Source organism: Schistocerca piceifrons, chromosome 4, assembly GCF_021461385.2.
Source record: "Schistocerca piceifrons isolate TAMUIC-IGC-003096 chromosome 4, iqSchPice1.1, whole genome shotgun sequence".
Taxonomy (NCBI): Eukaryota; Metazoa; Arthropoda; class Insecta; order Orthoptera; family Acrididae; genus Schistocerca; species Schistocerca piceifrons.
This window is the reverse complement of record NC_060141.1, coordinates 314,259,227-314,284,672: the sequence shown is the minus strand read 5'-3', so window position 1 is coordinate 314,284,672 and position 25,446 is coordinate 314,259,227.

Below are 25,446 nucleotides of genomic sequence, written 5' to 3'. Positions count from 1 at the left end.
AGTTGTCTCAGCAATATCAGATGGTGCCGCTTCTGGTGATGGCAACGCAGTGGTTGTGACCCAAGCGGTAATTTAAAATACTCCAGAAGATCCGGCACATTGGTACACCTTTACGCAGAAGTATAGAATTTCACGTATTCCCAAGTGGAACTGTGAACGTTTCTGTAGAAATTGCACTGTTGATATCACACACCTCTTCACTGCAAGAAAATTTTCGGAATAGTGGACTGCTAGCTTACTTCTTTAAATCAACTTGGCAGACGAATATCTCCCATTAGACAGTTGTCAGCACATGTGGTCGCCAGAAAAAAATACATCCTGGCAGACTCCACAGGAAATGCGGAAAGCCTTGGCTGCTCTCAGTTCACATTCAGTTCTAGTTGCCCTGAGAACAGATTTACAAGTAACACATTTTTTTGGAATGGGTCTTAAACACTTTATGTATGCTCAAGTATAACAGCACAAACGATTTGATGTCCGGGAGGGAGGGAGGGGGGGGGCGGACGAAAATATGGAAACATCTCAAACACATTACCCATCTTAATACGATACAGGACAGCAGTTGACATTCATAAAAGCTTTCAGTCGTCTCGGAATGGATGAATAAAAGTACTGTATGTTTTCCGTGGGGATCATACACCATTCTTCCTCCAAAACAGCCGCAAGTGTAGGTAACCATGATGAAGGTGGTTAGCGATTACGCGCCCTTCTTTCCAAAGTAAACCATAAAGGCTCAATAACATTGAGATCTGGTGACTGTGAAGGGCAGGGGAAATGCTACAATTCATCCTCATCCATTGGAAGGATCCGCTCAGGCAAAAAGGCTGTATAGTTCTTGGCTGTAGTGCGACCTCGGAGAGTGACCATGAGGCTCAAGGAATACCACGATATGGCTGTCCATAATTTATCATATTACCGAGCCCCTATCATGTTCCACTCTTGGGACGTGAACTCCGCCAGAATTTGGAAACAGTGTGAAGCAATAGTCATGCGACGAAATGACTTTCTTATATTGATCTAAAGTTTAGGTTTTATGTTACGGCTCCACGTTTTCCGGTCACGGGCATTTGCATCACTAATAACTAGATTGAAATTCGTGCTTGCCCTGAAATTCCCTGCTTATTACCTCATGATGACTGGGTGTTGTGTGCTGTCCTTAGGTTAGTTAGGTTTAAGTAGTTCTAAGTTCTAGGGGACTGATGACCATAGATTTTAAGTCCCATAGTGCTCAGAGCCATTTGAACCCTGCTTATTAAGTTTCCTTCATGTTGTTTTAGTGCTGATGAGCTTCGAGAGTGCAACATTCAGTTCTACAGTGACATTTGCAGCTGCCGTACTCTTATTTTTGGTCACAGTCATTTCCAATGACCGGCCGCACTGTCGTTCGTGTTGTAATTTAACGGATAATGTTTCTATGCTTTCTCTGTATGTAGCATAAATCTATGAAATGGTGCCTCGTGAATCACCAAACGTTTCATCTATCTTGGTTCCAGAAACACCCACCGTACTAGGACCAACAAATTGTCCACGTTAGAATGCACTTAACTCCGATGTAAAACATTCACAACTATGTAGAACACTTTTCTTGCCACGACAGATACTTGCGTATTGAGGACGTTGCGCAGGTGCCGTTTGTTGTCAAATACAACAGTGCAATATGGTGGCTTGCGTAGCATCTGCATTTATGTTCAAGCATGCATTTTCGCGATGTTTGTCCAACCTCTGTATGTGCGTCGTTATTATCTAGAGTAGTTATTGTGTTTAGAGACTGGGAAATTCCGCTAACGAGAGGATTTTGCTGGGAGGTGAGGGGGGTAACCAGTTTCTTACGCTGTACCGCTACTGGAACTCGCCGACGTTCTACCCACGCATATCCTCTGCATTCCGCAGTTCCTCGATAGAGTTCGATCCACCGGCGAGCGGTGCTGTTAGGAATGCCATACGTGCCCCGGCTCCCTCGACGTTGAATCCTCTTCAAGCAAGAGGAAACATAGACAGGAACAGTTGACGCATAAACTGACTAAACTAGAGTTTATATACTTACCAGACTTTGAATCTTAGAATGGGAACGAATGATAGACACTTCGATTTCATTACTATCACTCTGACCAGGAAAACAATACCGTCATATGTTCAAGGCAACACTATTTTAAGGGAAAATAATTGCAGTGAGATGTTACAATTCGAGTCAGAGGCCAATATAAACAAGTTAGCCACTATTGTCCTTTGGTCTTTTTCTAAATATATCGATTCTAGCGGAGTGTCGCCGCTGAAGACAATAAGGCAGCAGTGTGGCCGAGCAGTAGTAGTTTTTTTCTAGATTGAAACAATCTGAGGTTTGTGGCTTTCTGCTACAGAAAGATCACAGGAATTATCCGAATGGGACGGAAATCGGCATCTGTGATGCCCATGTACAGACAAACAAACGATCACAATTTCAGAAAAATTGGATTGTTTATTCAAGAGAAACAGCTTCAGTAATTGAGCACGTCAATATAGCGTTGGTCTACTCTTGTCCTCACGCAAGCAACTATTTGGCTTGGGATTTATTGACAGAGTTGTTGGGTGTTTTCCTGAGGCATATCGTGCCTAATTCTGTCCAACCGGAGCACTGATCTTCAAAATACCGAGCTGGTTGGAGGATTTTGTCCATCATGCTCCAAACGTTCTCAGTTGGGGAGAGATCCTGCGACCTTGATGGCCGAGGCAGGGTTTCGCAAGCACGAAGACAAGCAGTAGAAACTCTCGCCGTGTGCAGGCGGGCATTACCTTGTGTAATGGTATGCTGAGGATGGCTTGCTATACGTGACAACGAAACGGGGCGTAGACCGTCGTTGACTCAGAGCTGTGCTGTAAGGGTGCCGCGGTTGACAACCAAAGGGCTCTTGCTATGAAAAGAAATGACACCCCTGCCACCACTCCCGATTGTCGGGCGGTAAGGCGGGCGACAGTCGGATTGGTAGCCATCCCATCACTGTCCAGGGCGTCTCAGACACGTCTTCGACCTGGAATCTTGATGACATGAGTAGAATCGCCGTTAGTGATGACTCCGGCTTCGAACTGAACCCCGATGACCAGCGAACAGGCAACTAACCCCTATGCGGTACCACACTTCCAGTTACTGGTCCCAATCGACGTCGATTGTCACTAATGGTAAAATTGCCCCCCCCCCCCCCCCCCGATTGGCCGTGCGGTCTAACGCACGGCTTTCCGGAAGGGAAGGAGCGCCTGGTCCCCGGCACGAATCCGCCCGTCGGACTTGTGTCGAGGTCTGGTGAACCGGCCAGTCTGTGGATGGTTTTTAGGCGGTTTTCCATCTGCCTCGGCGAATACGGGCTGGTGCCCCTTATTTCGCCTGAGTTACACTATGTCGGCGATTGATGTGCAAACAAGTTCTCCACGTACGCGTGCACCACCATTACTCTACCACGCAAACATAGGGGTTACACTCGTCTGGTGTGAGACGTTCCTTGGGGGGATCCACCGGGGGCCGAACCGCACAATAACCCTGGGTTCGGTGAAGTGGACTGCCGTAGTCGTCGTGAGGTTGTGGACCACTGCGGCTGCGGCGGGGATGGAGCCTCTCCGTCGTTTCTAGGTCCCCGTTTAACAAACAGTACAATACAATGGTACAATTTCATTCTACGCATATGGTCTCAGAACTCCCTTCAATGGCGTTCCAACTGATACAATCCTATAGAAAAGGTAGAATACTTTTATCTACACGACCGTTCAGTGACTCTAAGAATCGTCGTGTCTCAGACTGTTCAACTCCCACTTCCTGGTATGTTGCACTATAGATTTTTAATTCTCTCTCTTTTATTTATGATGTAAGTTATACCTCATATGCTAGTATCTTTGTCCGAAATGCACTGAAGACTTAAGAATGTGTAACGTACGTCCTCCTACTTCTCCCATTTCTTTCTAAACATATTTCGCTGTCACTTCTAGAGACTGTTACTGTAAGAGACAGCTAAACTTATCACAAGCCTTTCTCCTTTTTTATGCATTTTCACTAACTCTTATTCTCAAACTACCAGTTTGGTCGCTTTGGTCCAATAAACCAACCGACCTCAAACTACCAGATATTGTTTTCTTTTCCCTACACGAATTTCCTATGGCTATTAATGAATATACAATTTTACCTAGTTTATTTTTAATTTACTGCTATAATCTCTTTTTTCCAGCTTCGCTTTGTTGTGATGGGGGCGCATAATCTCTCTGTTGGCCCATTTCAGAGATTAATTTGACACTTCTTTCTTCAAAGTAATTCCTTTACAATCTTTCCTACCCTTTTCATAATGATTTCTACACTTCTTCCACTTCTTCGTACAGTAGGTAATGACTGTTCCATGAGTTCTACTTTAAATTTTTGGTTTCCTTTTGAATCTTATTCACATTTGTCTTTGATAAATCGAAATAGAGGACTGAGTTAAATCTCTTCGCACGTCCACTTTGTTCACTGGCATCCAAACGGTAGAGATCGGAAAGCCGAATATCCTGGTCGTTTTTTTTTTGTTTTTTTTTGTTACCTGAAACGCCCATAATAATCGTTTACCGCAAAATAACCTACACTAGGAAAATATTTCGGAGCCCTTATACACTCATGTCCATTAGCTAAATAACCGGACCTATCTAAGAAAAACATTGCATCATGGCAAAACTTTGTGGCGTAGATTGTGATGAGAGAACATGGAAACACGTGACATATGTGCTATGACGGTACTGGAGCGCTTAATGCACAGTCAACAATCCCTGTCGGCAAAAGTCTCGATTTACTAGTTGGGACTGCTTATTTTACGCGTTTGACGTACGGAATTCATATCCTAGGAAAGTGAGGTGGCACAATATCTACATGGAATTAGGCGCGCGAGCACCGTTGGCAGATTGTTCGAACATTGCCGGAACCACGTTGACGCAACTGATGACAAACTGCACTTTTCGGCACCAGACCTGAAGACGAGCTGCAACACAGCTTGAAACCGGTAGTCGGTTAAGTAAAAAGCTGTGATCCAGACGATGTTTGTGTATTTATTAGCACCAGGTGAGCTACAGTTGAATGTCGATCGTGGCATCAGTTCACAGTTGTAGAGAAGACTCTAGAAGAAGAAAACGTTAGAATGCATTTTGGGTAAGATCAACCACATGCTTTAACTCCATGCTGACACTTTTGGCTTATCTTTAATGTCCCACAATGGAACAACTTCACACACCTAACGCTAGAAAGTGTCGTTTTCTTCCAGAAGTTGCCCTCTATGTTCAACGTCACGCCAGATACATTCCCACTCGAACAAAAGTAGCACATAGTCAGTTCGGTGACTTGCAAAGCGAATAGGACCAGTCACACTTTAGCGTCAAGAGTGATTATCGCTGACGATCCTGTGGCCAGTCACCGCGGTGCTACTATTCAAATATTTTGCCACCGTGGGAATCCACAGCCTCTAATTGTTTAATAAAAGAATACATTGTCAGTTGTAGGCTGTTTTGTGCTTTACTAAAATCGTGCTAATAGCTAATTCCGATAATTGCTACGTCATGTATAGCCTTCTGGTTCATATGTATTAAAAATTACAAAATATATGCATATAATGGGACCTTAAAATATAAAATATGAAAAAATATGGAGACGGAAATCTACTATTTAAACAAAACACACTTTATTATCCCAAAAACAAACAATTTCATGCTTCTTCAGTCTCATTGGCATTAATTGTATTGTTACAATACAAAAACACCTGCTTTTTTTTAAAAAAAATCAGAATTAAAACTATTTCTGTTTGAACGAAACAACGCTTCGTACTGACTGACAGGTCCTTCAACGTTGCAGGATGTGATTGGAGCAAACTTAAATTTGCACAATTCTGGAAGTGAGTATGGGACATCAAGTTTGTCATCTATTCTTCCGCACAGCATACTGTTAATTTTTGTCAGCAGATTAAAACCTTAATTTTTCTGAAGTACATAGTTCAATTTTTGCTTCAACAACTCAGCAACGAGTCCTTCTGCTTCGATACTTTTATTTTTATGCCTTCGATGGGTAGATCACGTAACTAATGAGGAGGTATTGAATAGGATTGGGGAGAAGAGAAGTTTGTGGCACAACTTGACTACAAGAAGGGAACGGTTGGTAGGACATGTTCTGAGGCATCAAGGGATCACAAATTTAGCATTGGAGGGCAGCTTGGAGGGTAAAAATCGTAGAGGGAGACCAAGAGATGAATACACTAAGCAAAGGATGTAGGTTGCAGTAGGTACTGGGAGATGAAGGAGCTTGCACAGGATAGAATAGCTTGGAGGGTAAAAATCGTAGAGGGAGACCAAGAGATGAATACACTAAGCAGATTCAGAAGGATGTAGGTGGCAGTAGGTACTGGGAGATGAAGGAGCTTGCACAGGATAGAATAGCATGGAGAGCTGCATCAAACCAGTCTCAGGACTGAAGACCACAACAACAACAAATGTTTAACTTGTCTTTCAGTGATGTTGAAGGGTTTCCCAGCGACTTAACCTCAAACGGTAAAAATCAATAATTGCTTTTGATGTACAGTAAATCACTCTATAGAGCACATTTTCTAAAAGTTCTCTTGCATTCAAAATACAAGCAGCCTCATCTTCAAATTGAAAAATAACTGTTTTAATGTCAACATGGTATTCAACTGATCCTAGCCACGTATCCCAAAGTGTCAGTACTGGTTCTGGTGGAAAAATAATATCGGGATACATTTTGAGATCTACTGGGAGATTTCAAAATTTTTTTCACGTATTATATTTAACTATTGAAGTTTTCGTATTTTTTCCTTATGCATTTAGGTAATATCTGTTGTCCGAGTTCCAAAACCGTTACATGCATCATTTTACGATATAAAACATTCAGGAAATCTCCAGCTTTAACCATGTAGGGAGCAACATCGGTAACTAACAAGAAAACTTGTTCGTGTTTTACGCCATTAGGCCATAAAACACTCATAGCATCATCAAAGAACTTTGTTGATGTTTGATGGTTACATTTAGGAAGTTCTTCACACGCCAACAGTAAGTATTTGCTCGGTTTATTTTCAAATAGTCGTCCAATTATTACACTTCCAATGCACCGCCCTTGCGCGCCCGCGTCTCGCCGATTGCGACTCATAAAGGTCCATCCTGAATGACGTCTCTAACCGACACCAAACAATCCTCGTAAATGCTGCTGATATAGTTTTTTTCTATGTGCAGATTCGCCAGGAATATGTTTGCCTGGATACTTCTCTACGAAGCTTCTAAACAGAGGTTTCTTTTAATTTCCATAAAGGTATATCTGTACAAATCTTTCAAGAATGTAGAACATTGGGAGCCACTGGCTGTTACTCCGGAAACAAGTTGTTGTTTGAATTTATTCTTCATTGTAATATTTACCTGATGTTTTAGAGAAGGTGCGTGCTGTGATAGATATGGCTCAGTCGACCTGGATTTTTCACAGGCACTTCAAATTAGTACTCAAAGAGTGGTTTGGGAAACCTTCAATCTAATTTTGCAATTTGAAAGACAATGATTGTTTATCCTTTGGCTTTCTCATGTATATATAAAAAAAACCATACGCACACAGGCTGAGATACGCAGTTTTTATACTTGAAAGAACGTAGACGCATAAATAACACAATGACACGTCGTTATCGACAGTGAAATACACGGACGTGAAGTTATTAATACGGCAAGCGTACCATACTTTTTGTGAGGTGCGCCTCAAACATTGAGCGTTGAACGAAACACTAATATAACTATGAGGAAACGTTTAATGCTGCAGCCTTATTGTTCGCATCGCTGGGATGAACTAGTGCGTTTGACTGTAAGGCGTAACTGTTTTGCGTTCCACGCCAAAAACAATCGAATGACTAAACAGTAAACGTGGAGGGATAGAAATCACGTAACATATCTACGACGGAGACGGCATATAAGGTACTGTCCGTAAACCTGCACCTTAGTTTCGACTAGTAAATTTCACGGACTTCGAGGCTGCCGACAACTTTTACCATCGAAAGAAATTTTGTTTTAGCTGCCTCAATTTAATATCATGTTCATTACTACAAACATGCAACGCAACCAGCCTACCGATGGTACTGATAAATATCTAGCCAGCCGAAGTGGCCGAACGGGTCTAGGCGATTCAGTCTGGAACCGCACGACCGCTACGGTCGCAGGTTCGAATCCTGCCTCTGGCATGGATATGTGTGATGTCCTTAGGTTAGTTAGGTTTCAGTAGTTCTAAGTTCTAGAGGACTGATGACCATAGATGTTAAGTCCCACAGCGCTCAGAGCCATTTGAACCATTTGATAAAATTCTACCGGGCAGGATGTTTACAGTCGCTTTTCGTGTCCTAATGCTTCTGCAAGATATCTTCTGTAGTACTGGTTTACAAAAGTCGTGTGCTCCACGAAATTACAGACCCCTGCGAGCTACTGCTGGGGTATTAGTAATCTTTAGCAGGTGGGTTTAACTTATCCGTAAAAATTTGAAGGCAACGGATAATGCAGTCTTATAACCACTACAGAAGGTACCTACGCAGGGGTTAATATGGAGCATAGAGCTTTAAGGGTATACGGAACACCCTATGCTTACAATGTTAAATTGAGCTAAAAGTTAGGAACATTTTCTCATTTCTTGTTTGGACGATCCTCTTGATTTTTTCACAGAACGCAGAGATATGTTCTGCTTTTATGCTGAATTATTAATTTTGAAAAAAATAATATATAGTTTTTCAGATATTTTATTTTTTGTAAATGTTAAAAAACTTATACATTTTAACAAGTATTTTAAAATTTACATCCATTAATACAAAATAATTCCACATATATTTTAATTCAAATAGTCTTAAGGAACACCGAGCGAGGTGGTGCAGTGGTTAGCACACTGGACTCGCATTCGGGAGGACGACGGTTCAATACCGTCTCCGGCCATCCTGATTTAGGTTTTCCGTGATTTTCCTAAATTGTTTCAGGCAAATGCCGGGATGGTTCCTTTGAAAGGGCACGGCCGATTTCCTTCCCAATCCTTCCCTAACCCGAGCTTGCGCTCCGTCTCTAATGACCTCGTTGTCGACGGGACGTTAAACACTAACCACCACCACCACCACCACCTCTTAAGGAACAACTACAGAAAATTTCATCTTTCTACTATAAATAGGCCATGAGAAAATGTACCTTATACACAAAGAAACTAAAGTTACTGGAAATTAGCTTCAAAGTTTTTACTTCAGTACAAGCCTGCTCCATAGCTTGTATCTTCAGAATCGTCCAACAGCTTCCTCTTGATGGCTCTGCTATGCTGTCTAGCCATCTTTTAATATACTTTTATGGCATTATCTGAAGACCTGAGCCGTTCCTTGTCCAAACAAAGCATAGCTGCGGCAGTTCGTAGTCCTACACAGAGCCCCAACTTCTGCAGAACTTTGCACTTTGTTATATTGCCCTGACTGAATGATGAAACAGCATCATAAACGCCAAAGTGAAGTGTGTTTATACCCACAAACACAGTTTTAGGTAGTCTATTCCATATCACATGGTTCACACACTCATTTGGATTTTGAGTCCGGCCATGAAGACATTTCTTTAGTAGACTAATATCTGCGAGGTCTCGGAATATTGGTTTTATTTCATCCATTATGGCAGGTGGCAGGTGATGAGGGTGATTATATTGTTTCTTAGTTACCTTGCCTCTGTTGTACTTGCACCAACTATCGTCTCCTTTTGGACATAGCCCATGTTGGGGATTCTCATTGTTTGAAGCTGTATGAAAAAACAGAGCCCAGACTGCTCTTCTCATTAATTCTGCATCTGCTGTATTCTGCCTTATTGCTAGACCATAGCACTTCTGAATATGATCTATTGTAGCATCTGTCAGTCTATTTTTCCCATCTAAAGTTTTTCCATCGCTCAATTTCTTGCCTTTCATGCTAGCCTTGAGCCGTCGAAGTCTTGATCCCATCCTTTTCTGAACATGGCCAACACACTCCAGTTTGGAAATTTTCACATCGTTACCATAGGGTCTCCGTTCCTCAATTTCTTTGAAAGCCTTTGAGTCACCATCTCCAAGATAATTTATGTATCTAACGTTGTGCCATTTTACTGAGCGTTGATAAATACCTCTTACTCCAGCAACTTCCATACCACCACTTGACCCATAGTAATTTGCCATGCACTCCTCTTCATGTTTATTTTTCATTTTATCCTTGCATCTGCAATGCTTGGAAAGTATTGCCACATCAACTACCTTACCAGTGTCCACACTTGTAGCTGTTACTACACCATTCAGAGCCTCTCTTCTGCCAGCTCCCATCAAAAGCTATGGACAAGTCTCTGCTATTATTGTTTTCAACAACTGCTTCCTCAACAGCATCTTTCATATTTTCCTGTGCCACATCTTCTACAACAGAGCCTATTGCAATTATGTGTTTGTTAAATTTTGAAGGTGGAGGAGGGAGGTTCATCACACCACACAACATGGTACCTGCAGCCCTGCCCTTTCCTATACGCCGTAATCCATAAACCAGTCTAATGTTTATATCGTATAGTTTACCTGTATCTGCAGTAACATGTGAGGAATTGAAGAAAGTAACACTGTGTTTGCAATAACTGCACATCAACACTAATTCACAAGCAAGTCCTACATGTAAGTTTGTTTTCAATGGAACACCACATTTTCCACATTGTTTGCAGCACACATTGTTCTCCAAAATGTCTGATAATAAAGAGACGTTAATTACCTCATATTTCGTAGTCCCACCATTTAGTTTCTTGTATTCTTCTTCAATTCCAGCTAGTTTTCTTCTTGAAGCACTTTCCGGTGTAGTGGCAGCAGCATCACTACCAGTGTTGAGGTTAGTCGCTACTGGGACATCAGATACTGATGAAGATGAATCAGGCGAATTTTTAGTACACTTTACTTTCTTGCACCAATGTACACGCTTCCTAAATACCTTCAGACTAGGTCTTGGCATGTTGAAGGAAAGAAAACTCAATGACTTTTCCACATACGACTTTCACAACAATGACATGGATGTACTCACAAAAGAAACAATACAAATGGTGCAGAATCTATTGTCAACTGTCTAGCAGTGTAGCCAACAGAAAAGCTAACTCTCTTGTGCTCAATTATATCTCTGGCAAGGCTGTCTATATCAGGTATATTTCGCGTCTCATATACAAGGTGCAGAACATCGTGTGTCGAAATTATTTTAAAAAATTATTTAAAATAGTTCTATTCACCTCATCCAAATATTCTATACATGGTATTAAACGGGAGAGTCTAAATTTTTCGAAAATGCATTTACCCAAAAATCGATTTTTTCATCGAAAAACTCATTACGTATACCCTAAACAGTTTTTGTTTGTTGACTCAGCATGCGACTGAGGTAGGGACTAACTTATTGGTGTTTGCCTGTCATCACTGAGGAATATTTTATCAATTCCTATTTTCCATTTTCTAGGGAGGTTTGTATACTTAAGATTTTACCTATTCTTTAAGTTTTAACGATAAAGGGAGGAAATAATCAGTAGAGGATCTCGATTAATTGATATTTATTGACCACCTGTAGCATTTGAACAATTTTTCATGTATCTATTGGAACCCATTCGTAGCAACAGAAGGGGACCTCATATTATACATCATGACAAATTCTCTCTCTAATAAACAGGATTTACTTTCAAAAAATGGTTCATATGGCTCTGAGCACTATGGGACATAACATCTATGGTCATCAGTCCCCTAGAACTTAGAACTACGTAAACCTAACTAACCTAAGGACATCACCAACACCCAGTCATCACGAGGCAGAGAAAATCCCTGACCCCGCCGGGAATCGAACCCGGGAACCCGGGCGTGGGAAACGAGAACGCTACCACACGACCACGAGCTGCGGACGATTTACTTTCACCACGTAATTGTGGAAAGGGAGAGGGGAACGCAGACCTGGCTTCAGTGGAATTTTTTGCAGGCACACAATTATACCTAAACCCATGCCATCTATTGATATTACATTTAATTACTGTAGGTCACGCAGAACTAGTTTAGCAAAAAACACTACAAGTGAACTCGCTCATGGCGGTAGAGAATCCGCCTAAATATTTCAAAATTCAATTAAACGTGCGTCGAAGAGGGGGTAGCAAGTGGTAGATTTGATTCTGATTGGTAATTTTGGTTTAATCCTGCGTTCAGAAACAACACGTTACTGAGCTGGGGTGAAAGAACATTTACTATCATGTGGCGGGAAAATTTTTCAAATCTCCATCCCAACAGAATAAATGTCAATAAAATCGCAACCTTATGCGATACAATAGTTAACCCCGAATATTTGGTAGCATACATCGTTGTATTTAAATCAAAGCAATTATCGGGACACAAGAAACATTTACTAATTATCACCTTGGTACTAGTTCACACACTTGGCCAAGTTGGGGGTAGCCAACAGAAATGCAAAAAATTCTGACACATAAGATTATTTCTGCCGCGTCTTCCACTCAGGCACTACCTCATAATTATTTATTCGTACCTCGTATCAAGGGATCTCGCCCACCTTCCTCTTAACGATCGTTGACACAGTTTCGTGCACGTTTCACGATTCAGAATTCTAATTCTCTGCACAAATTTACCATTTCGGAATTGAGTTACACGAAACTGTAGTGAAGTTACTGCAATTTTTGGAACGAAGCTGCACTTTACTAATGTGGATGTTGCTCCAACCGACCACATGGCGGGAAGCCAAGTACACAAAAAAAACATACCAGAAATAAAAAAAAAATCCTCCAAAATATCACTGTGAAAGAAACACCACATTAAAATACATTACGTGAGTAAACTTTTCTTACTCTCAGAGCAGTAACAGGACCTTGAGCTTAAGGCCCATGCTGCGTGCATGACCAAGGCACAAACGCAAAATTCTTACTAAAATTTAATTAAATTCCGAAATAAACTCCCCTATGGGGGTTTCGCGGTAAGCTCACACTTGATTTCAGCATCTGGACCTTAGTAACGAACAGATTTGACGTATTCTAATACCTTTGATAATATCGAGAGCTAAGTCTTCAATGTCTGCACAGCGCCGCAACCCAGGAACCAGTGTCCTGCGGGCCACATCGCCTGACCGTATCACGTTCAAAAGCGGGGGTGGAGGGTGTGGTTCGCCAATCTGACACAGCCTATACTCGCCCCTACGTGACATCTTTGACCTGATCACACTTGGTCTTTGCCAAACTTGTTCGCGCTTGGGGGTTGGTACTACCCTACCACAGAATCACTCTACTCATGCGATGCTATAACCTCTGACTAAAGCTTTCTGCTTCTTCGCATAGTTTGTCATTCATACAGCCCACGCCACACAAGGGAAAGGATGCAGGGAAACGTGGTACACACTAAATAAAATCAATAAATAAATAATCAAACGCCGTTTGGGCCGTCCTCTCCTGCTTGTGACCAAATGGCTCTGAGCACTAAGCGACTTAACATCTGAGGTCATCAGTCCTCTAGAACTTAGAACTACTTAAATCTAAATAACCTAAGGACATCACACACATCCATGCCCGAGGCAGGATTCGAACCTGCGACCGTAGCGGTCGCGCGGTTCAAGACTGTAGCGCCTAGAACCGCTCGGCCACACCAGCCGGCGCTTGTGACCAATTTATTTATTTCCGCAGAGTAAAAACCCTCTCGCGGTTAATTCTCTTGCACCGGAAATTTAATGAGAAAAATATGGAACGGTACAACAAGTTTCGTTTCAAAAGAAGTACCAAGTTTAAAAACAGAGTGTTTATAAATGTGCTTACACGAAAGCTTTTAACTTGGTGAGACATTTTCAGTACAGGAGATGACTGACAAGAAAGCGTATGTTGACAGTAGTGGACAACATGTCCAGAACTGCTCCCTACTCTCCAACACCCCGAAAACATCATTTCATAGCTTCACTCTCGCAAGAGATTTTGCTTATTTTCCTCTTCACATAATCCCTGGGAACGAACACTAAAAGCCTTACAGGCTATCTGAAAGAGTAAGCTGCTTCCGATGGTGCGATTTGTGTTTCCGGCTCGTCCATTCTGAGGCCAGGAATTAATTACGCTTTAAAAAGATAAGTTTTATATAACGTAGGGTTGAAAATATGGATTTGTGCAATTTTGATATGAAAGTGTGGAGTAAACCTCGAAATACTGAAAAATATGGAAAAAGAAAGTTACACTTTCAGACTCCAAATGTCATGATTTATGCAGAAAACTACAAAAAGAATGAAAATTACTGGAAACGACAATATGTGTTTACATATTAATCCAGGCCCTATTCGTGTGTTGCATATTGTGCTCATAACATTCTTTTATGTCACGTACATAAATCCTGAAGTCGTACTCCATTGTAACATACTCTGAGTGCTGCAGCTTAACAACTGCAGCACTTAGATGACAATCAATTGAAACCCTCAGGTGCCGACAGGTGTTGTTGATATACCTTGATTGGGACAGCTAAAACTGTGCCCCGACTGGGATTCGAACCCGGGATCTCCTTCTTACATGGCAGACGCTATATCCGTCTGAGCCACCGAGCACACAGATGAATAACTCGAATGCAGGGACTTATCCCTTGCACGCTTCCCCTTGAGACTCACATTCCCAACTGTCCACAATCTACATACGTAATGTACCTAATAGATATCTGCCCATCCACTCATTGCTCGCGCACACTAAGGTGGCGATTCCCGTAAGAGTTCGGGCAACCTATTGGGATACTGTGTGGACTGCAGCCCACTGTGAAGAGATTCTACAACTTCATGTTCTTCTTTTCGTGGAGCACATGGAATGTGGTTCAATGATGGACGAAGACGCCATACCTTACAGCTCTGGCTAGGTAGACGAGTACGTGCAGTATAAAAATATCAAACGTCTGCAGCGTCGAGGACTTAAAGGCGATGGGACATACTTCCGTTTGTTGAGGCCTAATGATTACATGTCCGCCACCACGGACCTTTGCTAGGCTTCATCGCAAAACATGCTGGGCGGTCGTATCTGAAGTACGGGCATCCGTTGTGCATATTGTATTTCCTTGCGAGGACATCGCATCCATTAATGAATTCTGTATGTAATTGACGGACGGACACTGCAAAATCGGTAATTTTTGCAAACGATATTAGTGTTATAATAAATCTCATTAGAGAGAAAGCAACAAAAGAATTGGTAAATGATGTTTCCCGAAGAACTAATAAGTGCTTATTTGAAAATGAACTCTTGATAAATTTTAAAAAAGCACACAACATTCAGTTCTGTTTAACAAATAGTCATACCAACAACTGAAGCAGCACACGAGCGGGAGCCAGTGGATAGGGTAGAGTGCTCCCGATTTTATGGGTGAACATACTACTGAAAACTTGAACTGCAAGAAGCGTATTAGTGGGCTTCTCGAAAAAGTCAGTTCAGCGACTTTTTCTCTCCGTATGATTGCTGATCTTGGAAACAGTCAACCTGCTGTCGTATTTTACGTACTTCCACTCGGTAAAGTCTTGCGGAATCATTTTCTGGGTCAATTCAGTGCTTAGAAAGAAAATGCAGATGACACAAAACCGAGCAATAAAAATAATATGTGGCTTTCACCCAAGGACGTCATGTAAGCACTTCTTCATTCTAATTACACCATCACAATAGATATAATCGCTTATAACACTCGTCATAGCTAATCCACCACAATTTGAGAATTACATTGCTGTACATACCTACAACACTTCAAGGAAAAATGACATTTAAAACCCATTGTTAACGTCTCAGCGGCTTACAAAGTAGTTAAATATGTAGCAACAAAACGTTTTCACCATTTTTCCAGTAACATAAAATCTCTGACACTTAGCGAACCATGTCCTAAATAAAATTTAAAAACAGTTCTCCAGGACAACTCTTTTTTTTCACTTGATAAATTTATAATTAAAAGCTAGTTTTCAGTAGAAAAAGAATCGCAACGAGGTGAAGTTGCATGAGCAGGACTAGAAATTTTAATTTGTTCATTAATGTTAATCATGTATACATATCCTGTAAACTGACCGTTCTACATCATTTCGCCAATAGAACCGTTCAAATGATTTATGGGAGATGTAACTCACTAAGTAAATAGCTAACAGAAGATGCGTGCCAATCGCGGTCCAAAGGCGGGTTTGTGAAATGTTTTGTATTATACCATTCAATCACACGTAACACAGCTCCACATTTTAGCGCACACACGTCGCCGTACCAAATCTAGTTTCGTTTCCACGGTTGAGACTGTGTAACATATTTCAACTGTGGAATTATAAGTATATATAAGGTAAAGGAACATTTAATACGTACGTACTTGTTGTCACTAACACAAACATATTTGAAATACGTTAGCATATATTGGACTATTTTATGAAGTGAGCGAGTACTTCGGTTCAAATCCCCGTCAGGATTTGCAGATTAAGATTTTCCGTGGTTTCCTTAAATCAATTAAGAGAAGTGGCGGATGGTCCTTAGAACAGTAAACGGCCAATTTTCTTTCCTAATCCGATCTTGTGACTTGCCTCTAACAGCTTTGTCGTCGACGGGTCGTTAAATTCTAAACTTCCTTCGATTACTTGTTATTTTTAGTGCATCACGTCACGTCACGCCTTCGCAAGTAATATGGTATGCCTGGACTTTTCCCTTTCCGTTTGGTTGTAAAACGATAAATGCCGTATTTAACTGTATGAGGCCGCACAAACAGTTTAGTTTTACAAGTGTGAGTAAGGTGGCCAAAGTTTCGAAAGAAAGATCCAACTGTCATGAAGTAATTTACGGAAACAACCGAAAAAGATCTTAGTCCAAAATAATGAGACGAAAACCTCACGCAAGCGCATATCAGGAACTACATCTGTTGTGGGTTGGCAGGAGAGCCAACACCGGTTACTAGAGGAAGCCGAAAAGCACGCGTTTTAGCTCACGCAGGCTGGCGTGAGGTAGTATCTGTGGTGTCACCGCGAGACACCACACTTGCTAGGTGGTAGCCTTTAAATCGGCCGCGGTCCGTTAGTATACGTCGGACCCGCGTGTCGCCACTGTCAGTGATTGCAGACCGAGCGCCGCCACACGGCAGGTCTAGAGAGACTTCCTAGCACTCGCCCCCGATGTACAGCCGACTTTGCTAGCGATGGTTCACTGACAAATTACGCTCTCATTTGCCGAGACGATAGTTAGCATAGCCTTCAGCTACGTCATTTGCTACGACCTAGCAAGGCGCCATTATCATTTGCTATTTATCTTGTGATGCATGTACCGTCCGACCGATGTTCACCAATTATGGATTAAAGTTAAGTATTCCAGAAGCTCCGTACTTATTTTACTAGACTCAATTCCTTTAACTGTTCCAGACCTCACGCCAGCCTGCGTGAGCTTAAACGCGTGCCTTTCGGCCTCCCGTCCTTGTGGATTGGCTGTCTTGCCAGTCCACAAAAGTATCAATAGTAACTGGTACTGGCGCCTTGCTAGGTCGTAGCAAATGACGTAGCTGAAGGCTATGCTAACTATCGTCTCGGCAAATGAGAGCGTATTTTGTCAGTGAACCATCGCTAGCAAAGTCGGTTGTACAACTGGGTCGAGTGCTAGGAAGTCTCTCTAGACCTGCCGTGTGGCGGCGCTCGGTCTGCAATCACTGATAGTGGCGACAAGCGGGTCCGACGTATACTAACGGACCGCGGCCGATTTAAAGGCTACCACCTAGCAAGTGTGGTGTCTGGCGGTGACACCACATCATCAGTGCTTTTACCACAGCACCAGACTTCCATTAAACACAGAGAAATTTTACTGCAGCTGCTTCTGTAGATACGTGTAAGTGGCTTAGAATGTTTCAATATGTCTAATGAAGGCATTTTTTAAATGTCGAGTTATGTAGTAATATATGTGTCTGTGCAGTCACCATAAGGTTCCATCAAGTTCTCACAATAGAACAATTGAAATTCTAGGTTGTTATCTCCATTATGTTACCATTTCAATGACAGAGATTTGTGCAGCAACCAAATACATGCGCAGTTATTGATAAATATTAACGCAAAATCCGAGTTTGACAACTGGGCAAAGGCAAGACAACGGACACCTACAGTTTGGAACAGGATGATGTTGACTGAACAAAGCATTGAAAGAAAGAGAGATCCTGCTACTATTTTATAAAGTGTTGTTCATACCCTTTTCAATCAGAGTTTGCTTCTAGTGACCTCAACTGAAGGATAAACTGAAGCCAGAGAATGGTGGCGGTGGGAGGAAAGATGAGGACATTAGACGAATATGTCGATGCGTGGGTGTTATTCATCGCGGATATGACCATCAGAAATTGCATGTAATCCGGTCTGAAATGACAGGGAAAGCTTTGGTGAATGTACTGCTGATCGGAAAGCCACCTCAGAAAATACGTCGCGTATACTAACCACAACTTCAACGGACTCTGGTCACAGGCTGATATTTGCCAACGAAACACAAAGCGTGTACTGAAGGGCGCAAAATGACACTGTACCAGTACTTCCTTTCCTGTCCTCTAGCGAGTAATCTTAACATAATCATGTACGTACGTGCGTAATGGAACAGCAGCAGCTGCGGGGGATTAGCCGAGCGGTCTCGCCCATGTAATAAAAAATAAAAAATTAAAACAAATAAAAAAGAGAGTGAAAGGATCAACAACGAACTTAAACGGATGTCATGTGACGTCCGAAACGACCAAACACAACGATTAACAACGAACAAAAGGCATTAAATAGCGGTCTAAGGCGCTGCAGTTACGGACTGTGCGGCTGGTCCCGGCGGAGGTTCGAGTCCTCCCTAGGGCATGGGTGTGTGTGTTTGTCCTTAGGATAATTTAGGTTAAGTACTGTGTAAGCTTAGGGACTGATGACCTTAGCAGTTAAGTCCCATAAGTTTTCACGCACATTTGAACATTTTTTTGAACAGCAGCGTGTTGTCATCTTTTGCAAAATGTCTTGAGTAGTTGCGCCTGCTCCATCAGCGAAAACGAGAGTCTTAGTTCATGGAATCGAAGAAAGTACAATAAAACAGGCTTCAGGATTCTAAACTTTTCCTGAAATCTAACAAGCAGAGGAGAATGTCACATAAACTGCCTTACTCACAATGTGGTCACCGTGAGTGAACTTATAAAATAAAACAAAATAAAATAAAACTTTACATCACGTGGCGTAATTGGATGTAGGTGGAAGACAGAAATATTGACTTCGTGAATGCCTTTGCGTGAAGCGTTTTTTATCTAATTTGGCAGTATGGGAGAAGTGTAAGCCAAAAAAGAATATTATACATTTTTCATGAGAGCTCAGTGGACATAAAGCAATCAGGCTGGGAGATATGGATGAGACCTTAACCGCTTTACTTCGTTTTGAATGTGAAACTGCATGACCGTAAAAACGGAAAATACGTACACATTACAGGAAACATATCGATTCCGCAATCGCATGAATAATTACCTTGGTAACTTGTATAACAGACCTAGCTGTTTTTTAAATTCAGATTAATTGATTGCCTCGCATTTTAGAGATTTTTCGAAGGCCGTCAATTTCCGATGAACGATTAACAGGCCACCGCTCGTAAGGAAAGACAAACGTTTTGATTAGCGGTTCCCGATGTTAAACTCAATTAAAAGTTTTTCTTGGAATTATGAAAGATTATTACGAGGTAGTTGGCGTCTTCATTTGATTCACTGTTCGTTTCGAATTTTCAGTGTTTCTGTTAACTCCCTCTCCCCTTTCTCCTTCTTCAAAGAATCAAACCTGACATCTGGACTAGAAGACCACCGTGTGTACGTAGCATTCCTTGTGTCCGCTTTGTATAAACGCTACATGGAGTATCAGCCGATACCATTGCAGTTTAAGGATTCTCTTTCATAAAAATTGCAGTTCCCCACTGACAGATCTAACTTTTGGTTTAATTACAACGGGGCCTTTGAAGACGCTGCATTTTGTACACGCTTGTATTTTCATTCTGAGGTAACTTAGATGTATGGCGTGACTGACCACTTTGTTTTTATATTTCTAGAAACTCACAACATCAGAGATCTTAATAATTTTAGCTAATTAGAGTTTATATATGTCTCTAGTTGACTTTTTTTGCACAATCTGCCTGGATGTTAGAACTACTTTTATCGTGTAATAGTTTCGGACAAGAAACTCAGATTCTCTTCGGAATGTTGCAGCTAGCATTATCCGTTGAAGCATAAATACCTACGCTGATGGTACAGAAAGTTATACATCATGGAACACCAGTCAGATATTTGTCAGATTTTGTAGAGATGTTCACCACATAACAGTTATTACACTATTAGTCCTTTATTACATCCGGAGTTTTTCTCCAACATCAACATCGGTATGAGGTGTGACCCCCCACGGGCTAAAAAACATCCTCGTATTCGATGCGACAAGGAAGTAAACAGCCTGATAATCTCATCTTGAGGAATTTCTTGTCCTGCTGGTAGAATCCATCGTGCTGAGGAAAAACCGAAGATAGATGTATATTTGCGTTGATTCATTGCACCTTCCAGAACGACGAGGACACCGAGGAAATGCCTTCCCGCCAGGACCCTTACGACGACTGTTCGCTTTCAGAGATTTCACACCGTTCAGTCAACGGCCATCTGCCCGATGGAGGAGCAGGAAATGTGATTCATCTGAAAAGGGAAGCTGTGACCACTCAGCAGTTGCGATATTGGTGTGCGAATTCCGGCCTTCGTCACCGATGAATTGCAGTCAGCATGGACGCATGAATCAGGCCTGCTGTGGAGACACATGCGCAACAACGTTCGCTGAACGGTCTTTGAGGAGAAACAGTTGGTAGCCCCTCGATTCATCTGGCCCGTCCGTTGCCCAACAGTAGGATGTGAATTTGCCCGTACATGTCTAAACAGCCGTCGTTCACGCCTGTCATCTATGGTGCGCGGTGATCCACTTTTGCCTCTGTGCTGGTTTTGGATATTTACATTTTATCATGCAAAGTGTACTTCAACCACGGTGGCACGCGAACGGTTTACAAACTTCTCCTTTTCGGAAATACTTTCACTCTTGGCCCAAAAGCCAATGAGCTTGTTCTTTTGGACATGAGATAAATCGCCTCGTTCCCACATTACGTCAGCAACTGCACTGTTATGCCCTTCCCCCTCCCGACATGCTTTATAAAACCTTCACTGCCAGTGCTGCCACGTGCCGTCTGTGAGTGGCTATTGCGCGATTATGTCGAATATAGACGGTCGTCACGTTAATCTAACTGAACCGTGTGTATTGTAGGTGTGAAAATCTGTTCAGGATTGTAACCTTCTCAGAATCTATGGCTGCAATACAGCACTACATGCATTCGAAGAGCTACGAATTCTGCAGTCCAGTTGAAATGGCTGAACGACAATGTGACAAACTGCAGAGACGAGGATTACTTCGGTTCAGTTGTTCAACTTCAGTTATGAGATTCACATTAAAAATTATAGAACATGACAATTGTTCCGTAAATATGTTACAGCGAATAGAGCTGAAATTTCATAAAAACAGTTTTAAAGACGGCATCAGAGTTCATTAAGCCTATTTTAAGTTTATTCCTTATATTTACACGTCAGGAAGGATTGTCATGACATTTTCTCAATCGTGCATTTTTTGCTATTTCCAATTTTCAGTTTTCCGCTTCAGTCTAACACTATGGGAAGAGGAATAACTTAAAAAAATATTTTTATCTTTATTCTTCAACCCGTAGAATATACATAACTTATTCATATGATGTTACAATTTCCGATCGTTGACTCAAAAATGTGATGTCTATATTCATATTAATAATACAAAAGATGTACTTTGAATGTACTATTGAAATATGCTGAGCGTTTGGATACCAAAGTAATCTAGCTTAAAATTACTATATAGATAACTGTAGATCCTTTTAGATACTATAAGCTTTGTGCGTTTCTTGTTATATTTAGATTGTGGGACTTATTAACTTCCGAAACTCATAAAGTCAGTTGTATCAAATCTGCCAATTTACCCTCTCTTGGAAAAATTGCTACTAACGGCGATGGCTGCGGGTTCCTCTCTTTGTATGGTAAAGCGTTTCATTGTTTGTGAACTTAAAATGCATGATAACAAAGCAATGAGTAAAAAGTTTATCTGAAGTTAATAATAATGAACAGACACTAGGAAAGGGAACATCACTGGCTTGTTGTTATTTTTTTCCATAGTTACCGTGATGTGATCGTTATGTTCAGCATGTTGACAAATAATTGTGCGTTCCCCTTATCGAATCTTATTCGTTGATGTTATAATTTTATGTATGAGTAATAATCGGTAAATACAGCTGGTCGATTGCGAATTATGTAAGTATCCGTGTGTCCGATTATCGAAATTGCTGCGCTGTTTTTGGATAGTGGGTTTTGCGACCTAATCATTTCGATGTAAATTCTACTCGGCGTTGTGTGATCAATGACCACAAGCCTTCTTAGTTGTAAGAGAAGATCTCAGGTGCGGTTCTGAAGGTGACATAGACGCCACATGTTTCAAATCTGAAAGTTGTGCTGAGGTGAATGTTGTGTGATTTTTGGATAGTTGCTATTTTTACATTGACGATAGTGTACTAGATGGCCCTCAACTAGAATGTTGCTGCGTAGATTCCTTCAGATGATATTTCATTTTATGTAAAAGTAGACTTTTTCTAGATGATTTTTTTTTTTTTGTCATTATTCGCTAGAGAGTCACAGACATATTTGTTTGTTAAGCTGTTTTGTGGGTTGTGGTTTTCATAAACGTAGATGAAATCCAAATAATATGATATAATATGTTTTAACGCCCTTGGTATCACCGTTATCGCTGTTATGTCAACTACCTACTCGATGATCACTAGTTGCTGACTGTTCATTGAAGTCTGTGCTACGCTGTACACTTAAACACAGACATCGTATACGTGGGAAGGACAAAAAGGACTTCCTCCATAGTACATAGAACCTGAGAGTGCTGTAGGATAAACGTGACGTTAAGACTGACTACGTGACATCTTCACTGTTTCATACCATTTTTCATTGATCAGAAATGAGTGGGGTGACTGGATAGTGGGGGCTGCCAGAGATCTGTCTCTTTGTTGTTCATGATGATCACGATGATCATGACGGTACTGCGGCCAGAGCAGTAATTTCGATACAAACGAGAACTCATACCCCAAATTTCGGTTCAGCTTAGATGACGTCATATCTAATCCATCTCGGTTTAAGTCCCATTTTAGGTTAATCGTCTAGCACCAAGCTAGATACAAATCCCAAATTTATACATGTCTGTCTGTTACTGACTCGTTGAGGACTTACGCTTTTCATATCACTGTTTATGACAGTCTCATGACGTTTGTAATCTAACTGTTGGCAGTTCATTAACTGTTTCTATCGTGAATGAACAGATTTTACAATAAGGGAGGTGTATGGGCTCCAGTTTTTGTACAGCATGCAGCTTTAGCCTATAATGATGGTTTAAGCTGATACATCGTTCTGATGAGCCTAGGGTACATCGAAATAAGTACGAAAATATTCGTTACGACGGAGGTCAGCTTGTTAGTTATGTGTGTGTGTGTGTGTGTGTGTGTGTGTGTGTGTGTGTGTGTGTGTGTGTGTGTGGTGAAGTATAGACTACTCCTAAGGGTAATGAAAAAGTAAGCCCTGATAGACTAATGATGAGCAGATTATAAACATGTAACGCCCAACAGAATAGTGTTAATAAAGCGATTTTACTCGAAAATACAGGGTTATTCTAAATGATGGACCTATTTTCGAAACTTCGTACTTATTCAAGTACAAACCCAAAATGAAAAACCTTATAAAAATGAAAAAACCGTCATCTATTTCACTGTCAGTTGTGAGTGAGATGGCGACTGTGGAGCAAAAGGTTTTCTGCGTTCTTAAGTTCGCAAAAAGTGAGTCGCAAATTGCAGTGCAGCAGCCATTTGCTACCAAATTCGGTATTCAACCACCAACTCACAAAACCATTAGCCGTTGGCTTAAGCAGTTTAAACAGACTGGGAGTGTGTGCAATGGAAAAAGCACATGCCGAGCGCGTGTGTCAGAGGATGATGTCCGACGGATTCAAGAAAATTTTGTGCGCAGTCCTAGCAAGTTTACCAATAGAGCCAGTCGAGAACTTGGAGTACCCAACCAACTGTATGAAAAGGTCTGAGACGGCGTTTGATGTACAAACTCTACCCATTACAACTTTTGCAGGCTCTAAACCCCTATGACAAAGAGAAGCGTCTCGCATTTTGTGGTTATGAGCTAACGAAGATGGAGAATGGCGCATTTCTACAGTCCGTAATTTTTAGGAAGAAGCGATGTTCCATCTCAGTGGAAAATTCAACAGACATAATGTTCGTATATGGGGTTTGGAAAATCCACATGCACCATTGCAACATTAAAGAGACTCACCAAAGTTCAATGTGTTCTGTGCCATATCCTGTACAAAGGCTTATGGGCCATTTTTCTTTGCAGAAAGAACTGTACCAGGAATTACATACCTGGACATGTTGGACCAATGGCTATTCACTCAAGTTGTGGACGATTCCCAGAAATTCATTTTCCAACAGGATGGAGGTCCGCAGCGTTGGCACCGTGATGTGCGAGGCGTTTTGAATGACTCCCTTCCTCAGCGGTGGATCGGTCGCAGTTAAATTCAGGACGTGGCTCTCCTCTTCTGGCCACCGAGATCTCCTGATCTCACACCCTGGTATTATATCTTATGGGGTTATGTGAAGGAAGCTGTTTACATCCAGCCTCTACCAACCACTCTGAACGATCTGCGGAACAGAATCACTGCTGTCGTGCACTCAGTAACAGCAGATACGCTTTCGCATGTGTGGGACGAGTTTGGCGACCGCATTGATGTTTGCTGTGCAGCCACAGGTGGCCACATAGAACATTTATAACACTTATGATTATTAAATAATTATTAAAACTAATTAATTACAAATTATTGAATTTATCAAATTGATATCAAACATTATGAAAAAAAAAATTAACTTCCTCTTTTCATTTGTATAAAGCTTGTTCATATTGGGTTTGTCCTTGAATAAATACGAAGCTTTGAAAATGGGTCTATCATTTAGAATAACCCTACACTTGGAAAATAGTCACACACGATACGCTTATATAAATTCAGCGCAACAGGTAGAACAATAGGCCTGCATATTATATACATGGTATATAAATGAACAGCTTCATGAAGGCAACAACAGTGCTATGGGGCAGTCTCCCCTGTTGTGTACACATAAATTCAGAATGAGGGAAATAGTTAATTAGCTGGAAGATCATTTAACAAACGAGTGAGTTCCTATCGGACATAATATTGTGGCATTTCAGTGAAGCAGTGCAACTGCAAGTCTCATACCAGCGTTAAGCGACACATCATACGTAGCCTGGCCCTACTCAGTTCCTGAAAGGTAACTAACATCTTTAGAGCTTCTGCTGACTCT